At 43.4% G+C, this 13,453-nt stretch overlaps 1 protein-coding gene across 1 annotated transcript in view; it reads left to right on the top strand.

Annotated features, from left to right (window-relative positions):
* PGM5 (phosphoglucomutase 5) overlaps positions 1 to 13,453 on the top strand; it is an 832,754-nt gene that overhangs the window by 278,029 nt on the left and 541,272 nt on the right. The window lies entirely within an intron of this gene.

The raw sequence follows: 13,453 nt of genomic DNA on the forward strand, positions 1-13,453 counted from the left end.
AATAATTGTGTAAACTTATGTGCTGCTGTGCTTCCACAAGGACATTTTTTTGAGAGTTTTAGAGGCCTTTTTTTCCTTATTGTGCTGTCTTTCTTTGAGGAACTAATGACCTGCATATTTGTCTACTAATCATCGTAATCGTTTGGTTCTTTTTCTTTGTGCATATGTCCCTTGAACTACTTGGCCTGTGTTCATGAGCCATGATGAGAATTGAAGAGAAAGTTTTGGTCACTAGCCTTACATTAACTGCAGACTCAGTTAATCTACAATAACAATCTAATAGTACCTGAAGTTTCCTCCTCTGGCCTCATCTGCTATGACGGTGGTGTCCTTGTTTGTCTTTGTTTTTGTATTTACTGAGAGGATGGAAGCTCTTCTTCCAGAAATGATTTACTTAGTGACAGAGGTGACAGCTAACAAAAGGTGTTGTTTGGGTTGTAACATAGAAGTAACTTTGAAATGATGAGTTGTAGGTGGTGGGACATACTACAAAAAGATGCAAAACGTTTACAGCATCCTTACATGACGTACATATTTACATAAATATGCCTCAAAGAGGGGGACGATGAACTGAGGCAATGGGGGAGGGGGGTGGCAATGGTGTTTTAGAGATTAGAAAGGGACGGTTCTCTAGTGTGCATCTGATCTGAGTAAGTGGGTTTCTCAGACCTGACTAGGGATGGAGTTGCATAGGAGGGGATCTAACAGGAAAACCATTATGGAGTAGTGTGTGTAGCAGTGAATTCTTTGTTACGCTATTCAAAGTCCATCTCTATCTATAGGAAGAGATCCTGGTTTACCTGTCGACCATTACAGATAGCTAAGTAGCTCAAACGGGAGGTCATCATCTTTGGCTGCAACAGGAGTCACTTTTTATCTAGCCTGCGTTTCCAGCCTGTAGAAAAAGTCACACACCCTGTTGTTATAATTGACTTGTAAATCACATTGGTAGCCAGATTATTGCAATAGTTATGAACTGCTATTTCCATCTCGGAAAACTGAAGCCTAGTCATCTACTGTTGTGATAAAAAAAACATTGAGCACACTGCACAGCGGGCTTCCTCAGGCCCATTGTGTGAGCCCCAAAGATCCAAAAAGCGGGTGTCAGGGTAGTTAGTGACCGAATGAACATGACTATGTCACTGAAGCCTGCAGTGTGTTGAATGTGCTCCCTGTCTCACCTTAGAATGCCTCAGTTATCTGGTGCTCTTATCTCTTTCCTGGGTTACATCCTTATCTTCCTTGTCAAAACCATTCAAGTAGTTAGGAAACTCTGTCATAAGTGCCCAAGTTCCACCTCTACTTTTGTTGTGAATGTGTATAAGACCCCCACTCTGTTGAACTTGCATCTGTTGCAAAACAGATTCTCTCCCTCACTGACCACCATTAGAAAACAAGCATTTGCAATGCAATAGGTCTCGCAGCATTAAAGTTTGAGTTACTGGCATTGTAAATGACAATGCTTTGCATTACATTTTTTTTTTTGGTGTCCGTGTGTGCAGGGCAGTGGTGGTGTCTGTGTGTGCATGGCAGTGGTGGTGTCCGTGTGTGTATGGCAGTGGTGGTGTCTGTGTGTGCATGGCTGTGGTGGTGTCTGTGTGTGCATGGCAGTGGTGGTGTCCGTGTGTGTATGGCAGTGGTGGTGTCCGTGTGTGCATGGCAGTGGTGGTGTCTGTGTGTGCATGGCAGTGGTGGTTTCCGTGTGTGCATGGCAGTGGTGGTTTCCGTGTGTGCATGGCAGTGGTGGTGTCTGTGTGTGCATGGCAGTGGTGGTGTGCATGGCAGTGGTGGTGTGTATGGCAGTGGTGGTGTCCGTGTGTGCATGACAGTGGTGGTGTCTGTGTGTGCATGGCAGTGGTGGTGTCTGTGTGTGCATGGCTGTGGTGGTGTCTGTGTGTGCATGGCAGTGGTGGTGTCTGTGTGTGCATGGCAGTGGTGGTTTCCGTGTGTGTATGGCAGTGGTGGTGTCCGTGTGTGCATGACAGTGGTGGTGTCCGTGTGTGCATGACAGTGGTGGTGTCTGTGTGTGCATGGCAGTGGTGGTGTCCGTGTGTGTATGGCAGTGGTAGTGGTGGTTTCCGTGTGTGCATGGCGGTGGTGGTGTCTGTGTGTGCATGGCAGTGGTGGTGTCTGTGTGTGCATGGCAGTGGTGGTTTCCGTGTGTGTATGGTAGTGGTGGTGTCCGTGTGTGCATGACAGTGGTGGTGTCTGTGTGTGCATGGCAGTGGTGGTTTCCGTGTGTGCATGGCAGTGGTGGTTTCCGTGTGTGCATGACAGTGGTGGTGTCCGTGTGTGCATGACAGTGGTGGTGTCTGTGTGTGCATGACAGTGGTGGTGTCTGTGTGTGCATGGCTGTGGTGGTGTTTGTGTTTGCATGGCAGTGGTGGTGTCCGTGTGTGTATGGTAGTGGTGGTGTCCGTGTGTGCATGACAGTGGTGGTGTCTGTGTGTGCATGACAGTGGTGGTGTCTGTGTGTGCATGGCAGTGGTGGTTTCCGTGTGTGCATGGCAGTGGTGGTGTCTGTGTGTGCATGGCTGTGGTGGTGTCTGTGTGTGCATGGCAGTGGTGGTGTCTGTGTGTGCATGACAGTGGTGGTTTCCGTGTGTGTATGGCAGTGGTGGTGTCTGTGTGTGCATGACAGTGGTGGTGTCTGTGTGTGCATGGCAGTGGTGGTGTCCGTGTGTGCATGGCAATGGTGGTGTCTGTGTGTGCATGGCAGTGGTGGTGTCCATGTGTGCATGGCAGTGGTGGTGTCCATGTGTGCATGGCAGTGGTGGTGTCCGTGTGTGCATGGCAGTGGTGGTGTCCGTGTGTGTATGGCAGTGGTGGTGTCCATGTGTGGCAAAGAACCTCCTCCTCCACGTCACTTTCACCAGTCGCATGATCAGCAGTGAAAGGAAAACATAATGCTTTTCCCCCCACTGCCCAGGATGTGGCCTCAGGGCAGGAAGCTGCAGACTGTGGAACTGGGGGAACCGGGTTCAGGTCAACATCCTGTGATTCTGGGCAGATCACTTAATCTCCCCATGCTTATAAACAGCATGTGTGACCTTGTGTAATGTAAATTGTACTCATGTAAAGCACTCGAAATACCTTTGGTTGATTTTTTGCGCTATATTTAAAAAACAAAAAAATACACTAAAAAGTAAACAAATAAAAAAGCATTAACATAAGTGGAGTGACAAATATATACAGGTATGTGCCTTCACGATCTGGATGCTCTTGGTAAACCGAAGCTGCAAACCTCACATCCGGCACACATTTTGTTTATTTGATGAGAAAAACGTTAAACCCAGACAGACTGCCGGAACAGCACTGCTTGAGCGAAGCAGAGAAGGCAGTGTTCACGGTTTACAGGCAGGGTACACGGCTATGCAAGTGAGCGACTTTACACCAGCATCCCCCCTTGAGCAATGGTAGCAGGCACGCCATCTATTTCAGGCAAGGAAAACGTCAAGGTAAGAAGATTCAACCCGCAGATTAACTAAAAGACCTTCAAAACCACTCTATTGGATCAAAATGTCAACATTTTCTACTTTAAAAGAGACGAATCGGTCGTTCCCCCTACACGTGAATGTTCCTGCGACTAATAGCACGTTTTTGTCCAAGTTGCACAAAAGAGTTAAAACAAGCGCTAGATAAATAAAAACAAGGTTTACAATCCCGGGCGGAAGTCAGGCAGGCCGGGGGCGGGACGTCAAGACACACCGGAAGCCCGGGCGGGCTTCCGTGAGGTGAGAGCCTCGCACGCACAGAAGGATGAGACCGCTGCCGCCTGCAACGAGCCCTCGCCTGGAGACGAGTACCGGTGAGTGGGGGCCTTTGCTGAGCTGCGAGGGCGGGGGGCATGTGTGTGTGCGTGGGGCGGCGGGGGGCTCTGTATGTGTGTGAGTGTGCGTGTGTGTATGTGTCTTGGAGTCTGTGTGTATGCGTGTGTGTATGCGTGTGTGTGCTTAAAAGAGCCCGATGACTGCGGCGGGAGGGGGGGAGTGTGTGTGTGTGTGTGAGCGAGCGAGTGTCTGTCTGTGTGTATGCACACGCATGTGTGGGGATGTGCACGGTGCGGGAATTGCTGCGAATGTGGACGGAGCCGACGTGCGCGTGCACGAGGTCAAATCCACAGGTTAAAGCGCGTGGCACCCTCTTGTCCCTAATTCCCCCGAAGTCGATGACTATAGTTGTCGAACTTGGACAGCATCCTACGGATGCTAGTCCAGCTCGACCTAAAAGGGTAGGGCAATTCTTTTAGGCTAGCAGACTCTAGGACGGATGCCAAGTGACCCATTTGGCTAGTGTGTGCTATATAAATACTGTCAGTCAGTCAAGCCAACGTGCAGCTAAGTCTGTTAGGATAGTGGAGTTTGGATATGGGGAAGTACTTATTTTTGCAGTTGTATATAGTGCGAACTCGACCTAAGGGTATTGGGCGCTTTACATGAGCACCAGTTGCATTACACAAGGACACATTCATTTTGGTAGACACGGGGAGATTGTGATTTGCCCAGAAATACATGATCTTGAGCCAAAACAAAGAATTGAACTTGGTTCCCCAGCTCCAAAGTCGGCAACTCTGGCCGTTACACCGTATCCTCTCCCCTACTTGCAGGAACTTTCATTGTTGGTTATTGGCTTCTTCTGAAGTAGGATGATAATCTCTTGTTTGATGACAATGAGTGTTTAAGGAAGGCATATGTCTATCTCTTATATTAGAGTACAGCGTGGCACTGCTATCCTTGATTAAAGTGGCTCTGTCTACTTCCAATGGAAGTTAAATACTTTTTTTTCTGGGTACAACTTGACGAACATGAGGTTCTGATCATGGGTTCAACATTGTGATGTGAAAGGTCTTGAAGGTATTGCAGGACTAATCTTTATTAGGGTTATTGTTAGGGGCTGGTCCTTATCAGAGCTCTCTTTTTATCAAAGAAATATTGTATATCTTCACCGTGCTTATGAGTGGTAGCGCTTGTTCATTGATTATGCTGCTGTTGTGATCTTCTGGTAAATGTGATGAAGTAAAGGAATTCCATTATTTAAATTGTCACCTGAAGGAAATGTTAAATTATACTTGGAAAAGGGACATTCCTAAAGAAGTCTGGGATAATACTACACTCTCAAAATTGCATCGAGCGAGACCATAGAAAACTACTATAGTGCAGTTATGCTTATTCCTTAGGCACAATTGATATCCTGAAACCTATACACTAATCTATCCGTTGCTTAGCCTGAATATTTTATAAGATAATTTTTAAGGGTTTGCAGGCGCATTGTGTCTCATGACAGGGTTAGGTTGTAAGGGGTTCTGGAGTTGCAAATGGAAGAGTAATTTATTTAAAGAATACTTTGATGAGGTTATGTTTGAATGATAAAACAGAGTTTTGTTGCATAATGAATGTTGCTGATGTTTTCGTGGGTTGAACACAACTAAAAGCCAAAGAAGGTTTTGGTTAAAAAGATGTGTTTCTCATCATCCTGTAGAAGAACTCATGAAAGCATGAGTGAAGACGGGTTAGTGTTGAATGTTCTCAATGACCCACGATTGAAGGTACTTAAAGTTAATGAGAACACTCATCAGAACTCAGCAGATTGCCTGTGTGGATGAAAAGCACATTCTGGTATTTCCTCTTCAACACCTTACCAACGTTTATCCTTGTTGTCAGGGTGTGACGCACTGCCCTCCTCACTATACTTATTTATTGCATCACCTCTGATTCCTTGGTAATATTGCCATTTCCTACAAGGATGAGTAATTATGTTTTTTTCTGTATTCTATATGCTTAAATGTAAATGTCAAGGTATTTGTAGAGCGCTCTGTCACCAAGCGGTTTCCTGGCGCTATTACTCATACTGCTGTGGAACCCCTCCTGGCTTTCCCTGTGAAGTGTCCACTCCTGGGCACCCCCAGGGTGAAGCCAGGCATCCTAGCGCTGTTGGGGCCGGTGTGGAGGTTAAGCAAGCTATTGCCCAGAGTTGCAGCGTGGGACCCATGATTAGAATAGGCACCGAGGCGAGAATTATCAGGTCCGAGGAAATTGAGCCCAAGACCCGCCGAGGCGGGAATTGAACCCTGGTCCCGGGCCAGAACTCTGCATTAGGGTCTGCCGCTCTAACCATTGAGCCACACTGTAGCTGATTTACGTGTTATCCCATTACCACAATATGCAGTGAATACTTGATCTGTTTTGTGTGCCAGCCTATATGTGTCACTCTCAGACCTGTCAGATGTGATTCATGCTCTACAAAAACACCACCAAAATAAATAAAGAAACATTCAATAAACATGCAACTAAATACATAAGCCCTCCCCCACCAAATTCCAGTTCAGCATTTTTGAAGAGACAAATCCAGACTAATGATCATCAGGGGATGGGAGTAGACTCAATGCTTTGGGTTGTCAGACTAAGGTCATTATTTACGGTTTGGTGGAAATAGACAACTTCTTTAAATTCCCCGCCTCACATAGACGTTTCCAGCTACAAAGCCCCAACTGGTCTTGCCTTCAGAAACTGAGGACCCAGCTGGTCATCCAGCACAGGGCAGCTGGACCATTCTTTTGATATTCCTGTCATTCGTAAGGAGGGGCCTTCCAATGCACTTCTTCCTGCCAGGGACCATCAAATATGGCAAGAAACATGATCACTGGCCCCCCATGCAGAGAGAGACATTTCCCTATGCATTTGGACCACTGATTGTTTTGTATTTCACAAACAAACCACAATTTTAGAGGCGTGTGTGTGAAATATCAGACACGCTAGCTGGCTTTGCAATTTTGCTGAAATGCTCCTGCTGCATCAGTGGAATCACATTCATCAAAATGGCTGCCATCAAGCCAGCTGTGATCTCTGAATGCAGCAGGTAGTCCTCCTGTGGAAGTGCAGGAGTGGGGGCTCCACTGCACCCGCAGCCTGGCAGGCCACCTGTGGAACTCACAAAAAGGCCATGTAGGCATCTCCATTCTTCAATGAACACCACACAAGTATTTTTTTTTTTGTTTAAGAAATTTTTATTAAGCATTGAAAAGTGATACAAAAAGCATGTCATGAAAAATTAGAAAAAAGTACATATGAGTATAATAATAAAGGACATCAATCCAGAGGAATTTATATATGAAAAAGAAGGGTAGAAAGAAATAGAGAAAGGGAAGAAGGAAAAAGAAAGAAAGAGAGGAAAGCAGGAGGAAAGGAAAGAGTAGAGGGGAGAAAGAGGAGAAAAAGGAAGTAAACAAAGGGATCATAGGGGGGACAAGGAGCACGCGGTAAGGGAGAGGGATTAGAGGAAAGATAGGAAGTGACGGGAAGCCATAAAAAATCGGATTTAATTTTCAAAGGAACAGAGGTAGAGGAGGCTATAGAAATTCTGTGTTCATCACAAATATAATTCCACCATGTGTGGACCGAGAGTTTTGAATTGTCTTTCCAACACGATAAAATAACTTTAAATGCAAGTGCAATAAATAGGTCAAACAATTTAGCAGAAGAGGGTGTAACAATATTAATATCTTCAGATAAAGAACCTAAAAATATGCGTAAAAAAGATAATTGTGATGAAAGAGATAACATTTTCATACATATATTCCAAACATCATTCCAAAAAGATAAAACAGGGGAACATTGGTATAGTTGGTGTTGTAGAGTACCTGTAACTTTGGAACAAGACCAACATAAAGGAGAAGAGGTTGGAGAAAATTTATGAATAGTAACCGGGGTAATAACAACTCTATGATAAATAAAAAGCAAGGATTGGGTAATGCGTGCAGCAACGGAGACTTTGAAGATTCTGGACCATAAACGATCCCACAATGCAATGTCAAGAGAGACATCAAGATCGGTTTCCCAAGCAGTCTCTACTTTAGATTTAGAGCGAACAGAAGAATTGGACAGTAAAAGGGAATATACAAGAGCAGCTTTAGGTTGTTGAGTAGAAAAGAGAGGATAAAGTGGAGTGACAGGAGTGAAAGAAGAAAAAGATTCGGAGGAAGAAGATAAAGAGGATAAGTGAGATTGAATAGCAGATGTTATAATAGAATATTCAGCGAGAAATGAGGGAGGTAAACTAAACATGTTTTGTAAAGCTGGAAAAGAAATAAGAGAGGAATCAAGGAAAAACTGATGTACAAACATTATATCCTTTTCTTTCCAGTGTTTAAAATAGAATGATTTACCTTTATATCTAAGAAATTTGTTGTACCAAACTACAGAGGATAAAAAACATTGTAGAGGGGAAAGAGTAGAGGAGAAAACATTTTGCAATGTAGATTGGGAGTACTTCAGAATGGGATATTTAGATATAAAGGTACAATTTGACATAAAAGTAACATGTTGAAAGGAGAAATCTTTTAAAAGAGAGCGTTCCAGAAGAACCCACTTAGGGACAGGAGTATCAAGGAAGTTGTAAGCCAAAGAGAAGGATTGTTTGATCAAAAAGGCAGAGTGATATGAGCCAAAATCAGGGAAACGAACACCACCTTCATTTTTAGGTCGAATTAACTTATGTAACCCAATGCGGGGATGTCTATTATTCCACAAAAATTTTGTGCATATAGAATTAATACGAGAAAAATAGGATTTAGGAATTTTGAAAGGGAGCATAGAAACTGTATACAAAACATGAGGGGTAATCATCATTTTGATGGTGTCCAATCTACCCCACCAAGAGAGAAATAAGGGGGACCAAATCTGCAGAAGGGATTGAATTTTATTAGTCAACGAATCAAAGGTTATTTTAAGGGTATCTTTTAGAGAGGAAGAGAACCATATACCAAGGTACTTAATTTTAGATGGGCACCATGCAAAATCAGTATTATTAAACATGTATTGAAAACACAGTGAATTAAGGGGAAGCACTTCCGTTTTGGATAAATTGAGCTTATATCCTGATATTGAGGAATACAACTGAACTTCACTTAAAAAGGGTGGGAGGGATGATTCGGGATTGGACATGTAAATGAGGACATCGTCAGCATACGCTGACAATTTAGTTTCGACAGAGGAAAATTTTATACCAGTGATATGGGGGTTGGAACGAATGCGCTGTAGAAAGGGCTCAAGACATAAAATAAATAATAAAGGGGAAAGGGGACAACCTTGTCTCGTGCCTCTGGTCAAAGAAAAGAATCTGGAAAATTGGTTGTTAACAAAAATACTGGCACGAGGGGATGAATAAAGGAGCTTAACCAAGGATATAAAATTTGGGCCAAAACCAAACCAATTAAGGGTACGGAACATATATTGCCAATTAATACGGTCGAAAGCTTTTTCAGCATCCAGAGAAAGTGCTGCCAATGGGGTTTTGACATTTTTACTGTGAGCAAGAACATTGGAAAAAAGACGAGCATTATCGGCAGCGAGTCTACCCTTAACAAATCCCACCTGGTCTGTGTTTATTAAGCGAGGGATAATGGAGTCAAGGCGAGAGGCGAGGATTTTAGCAAACATTTTACAATCATAATTAATTAAGGATATGGGGCGGTAATTTTTACATTGGGAATGATCCTTATCAGGCTTGGGGATAATTACGATGAGAGCATCCAAAAAGGACCCAGAGGCTTTAGCCTCCAAAATAAAAGAATTAAATAACTGAAGGAGTTTAGGGGCAAAAAAGGAATGGAAGGAGGAATAAAATTCAACAGGCAGACCATCAGGGCCAGGAGCTTTTGATTTTTTGAGAGAATGAATGGCCGTGGTGATTTCCTGGAGAGTAATTTCACGTTCTAAGTGCGAAAAGTCAACAGGGAGGGATGGAGGGGAGGGAAGGCCTTCAAAAAATGTTGTTAAGTTTACATCAGAGGGGTGAGTGTCATCTGTATATAGGGCTTGGTAATAGTTGTGAAATACTTCAGCAATGTCTTCATCGGAGGTAACTAGTTTATTGAGTGAATCATTAAAAATTGGGCCGACAGCTTTGCGTTCAGACTTGATTTTCAAATAATTGGCCAACATTTTCCCTGCTTTGTTCTGGCCCCCATGAAATTTGGATTTTATTTTAAGGAGGGTGTGACAGGCTTCATTAGTGATAATTTTATTAAGTGTTGTTTTGGCAAGAATCAAGTCCTGAAGGGCAGAAGGGGATTTGGAGGTGAAATACATGTGTTCGAGAGTTTTAATCTGTTTGAGTTGATCTTCATACTTTTGCTTATTAAGCTTCTTTTTAGCAGAAACATAGGAAATCGTAAAAGCTCGAAAAGAAGCTTTAAAAGCATCCCAGGTGTTAGGAATGGAGGTATCAGCGGGGTCATTTAAGGACAAGTATTCATTAAAAAACGCAGTACATTTTTTCATAAAAGTGGCATCAGATAAAAGAAAAGATTTACATTTCCAACGACTAAATTTAGAGGGGCTAAGGGAAAGATCAAGGGTAGTATATACAGGGGCATGGTCGGAGATAAAAATAGAACCAATAACAGATTTTAGAATGGAGGGAAGAAGAGACTTACTAATCATAATATAATCAATTCTCGAACGTGTATGATGGACATTAGAAAAAAAAGTATATTCCAATAAATCAGGGTTACACACCTTCCACGAATCATATATAGGACGTGAGGCAATGGCAGATTGAAAACTCTTATGAGATTTGTCAGGTTGAAATTTAGTCGAAGACAACCGATCTGAAAAAGGGTCTAACCACTGGTTAAAAACACCAGCTACTATAAAATCAGGGCAATCTATAGATGCAATGAGCAATTTAATGTCTTTCCAAAATTTGGGATCTGGACGAACAGGGCCATATATATTTAATAAAACCATCGTCTTGTTGTGTATAACAACCTTTGCCATTGCCCAACGACCTTCATCATCATTTTGAGAGGAAATAATTTGTGCATTTAAAGCCTTATGAAATAATATAGCAACCCCTCCTTTTTTGTTAACGGCAGGAGAAAACACAACCTGACCCACCCAATGTCTCTTAAGCTTAAGAGATTCAATGTCAGAGCAATGCGTTTCCTGAAGGAAAACAACCTGTGAATGAAATTTGGTTAAGTGAGACAATACCTTCTGACGCTTGACAGGGTGACCAAGACCTCGAACATTCCAAGAGACAAAATTACACATGTTGGGAGGAGGGGAGGATGGGCGACAAATGGAGGCGACATAAGGCGAGGAGATCACTACAGAGGGGGAGACAAAAAATAACAGTTAAACAGTGGAATCGTAGGACGCTCATTTTAAGAAAGCGAAGAAGAATCAAAAAATGAGGGAAGAATAATCGGACAAATAGAGAAAACAGTAGAGGCCACTTAAGAAGAAGAAAGCAAAGAAAAAGAGAGAAGAGAGAGAGAGAGGAAAGATACGTAAATAGAGAAAGAGAAAAAGGAAACAGATCAAGGCGCAAAGGCTTGATCTGAGAAGAAGACAGTAACCAAAACATGTGAGACGAGGGTACACCAGAGAGAGGACATGTCCCACGAGCACACAGGATACGGACATTATGAAAAAGGAGAAACACAAGGATGTGAGGAAAATATTAAACGAAGATAGAGAAGGAAGATAAGTTAAGAAAAGTTAAATAGGGTAGAATAGTGGTTGTAAAAAGAGAAAACAAAGAAAGACATAAAAGCATTAGCTAGCAGTGTCCATGGTGGAAGGCGAGACACTTAGCAGATATTCGCGAAGTTTCTGTGGATCATCATAGGACCTGGTACGACCATTATGTGTGATCTTGCAGAAGCAGGGATGGAGAATTCCTTACTGAATGTTGAGTTGTCTCATCGTAGGATGAAGGTTCAGGAATTCCTTACGTCGAGCATTTGTAGCAGAAGAGAGGTCCTGGGAAATGAAAATGTTATGACCAGACCACTGGAGACGACGTTTGGCCCTGGCGGCCTTCAATACAGCCATTAACTCTGTGAACTCCAAGAATAACATGATGATTCCACGTGGTTTGGAGGCATTGGAGTTGATGCGGCCAAGACGGTGTGCTCGTTGGATGTTGAGAGGATGAGTCGATGGTTGGAGTTCCAAAAGTTCCTGGAGAAATTTCCGAATAAAAGAGACCATGTCAGACCCCTCCAAATTTTCCGGAACACCATAAACGCGTAGGTTATTGCGTCTATTGCGATTTTCCAAATCTTCGGTATGAAGTTTGAGTTTGTGGATTTCTTGTTCCAATAGTGGAATCCGAGTTGAGAGGTCTTGGACATCGCTTACACGTTGTTCTAAGCTCAAAACTTTATTTTCCATAACCACCCAGCGCTCCTCAATCTGCTGAAGTTTAGCATTGGTAGCAGACATAAAAGGCTGAAGACCACGCACCTCTTCAAGGATGGAGTCCAGAACAGGATTAGTCGAAGAGTTAATGGGGGAAGGTGGATCATTTTTAGGCCTTTTAGGTTTTGTTCCGGTTTGCGACAACTTCGGCGAAGTAGAGACATTTGCCATGGTGCAGGATAGCAAAAGGGAGATATGACCAATAAAGTTGTAGAATATGAACTGGAGTGTGGATGCACAAAGATGATAGGGGCACACAATGTGGCAAATATAGGACGATGAGAAAAGGAATCGCCTAGTAGCGCACTATTTATCAATGCGAAGACACACTAAAAGCCACACATCACCGTAAAAGAAGCATCTACCAAGAGGAGCATAAGAACATGGTGGTAGAACTTCGTGCTAATATAAAGTGCAAGGCTAGAGGAAGAAAAGCCGAAACACAATAAGGCTGGTATCAACAGGGTAATGAGAAAATGCAGGAGGCAGATGGTCACTGGATATCAGGAGAGCAAGAGTCTTGAAAAGACGGTGAGGCAGTCACCACATTGCCTTTATGTAGCAGTAAAAATCATGGCGTTCAGGAATTCAAAATGGCGGTCGTTTACCACAGAGAATAAGCTACGCATTAGATTCAAGATAGACAAAGTGCACAAATTGGAAAGGAACTCACGACAGTCAGTAAATGGCTCAGCATCATACTTTGTCTCCAGACCAAGCTAATGCCAAAATGGAAGGGTGAATGCAGATGGTGCGCAAAGAAGCATTCTCTTCGGCGGCAAACAAAATGGCGGCCGCTCGCGTTACGGAGTGAAGAGAAAGTTACCGTTGTAAATTGTCTGTAGAATAGCGCTCGTATTGGCTGCAAAAGCGCTTCATCGTATGCTGCCCACCTTCCGACACCGCTATACAGCAGGAAATCCTTCCAAAATACGGCAAGACGGGTCCTCACGGCATCCGCAGGTTTGTCCGAAGCGGAGCTCACGGGGAAGACGTCCTCAGCCGCCGGCGCGCAAGCCACGCCCCCCAACACCACACAAGTATTAACTCAGTAAATCACAGAATAGAAGTCAAATTGCTGATCAATAAAGCTGAGGAGACTGCAAGATCATCCTCAGCATACAGATCTGACCAAATCTAACCCCTGGACAGCATCCAGCATAATAGTGTCACTTTCCTTGAGTGGGTACATTTTTTATGTTTGCCCCAGTACAATGGTATAACCCATCAAACCTGTAAAGGTTCAA

Source organism: Lissotriton vulgaris, chromosome 3_1 (genome assembly GCF_964263255.1).
Source record: "Lissotriton vulgaris chromosome 3_1, aLisVul1.2, whole genome shotgun sequence".
Taxonomy (NCBI): Eukaryota; Metazoa; Chordata; class Amphibia; order Caudata; family Salamandridae; genus Lissotriton; species Lissotriton vulgaris.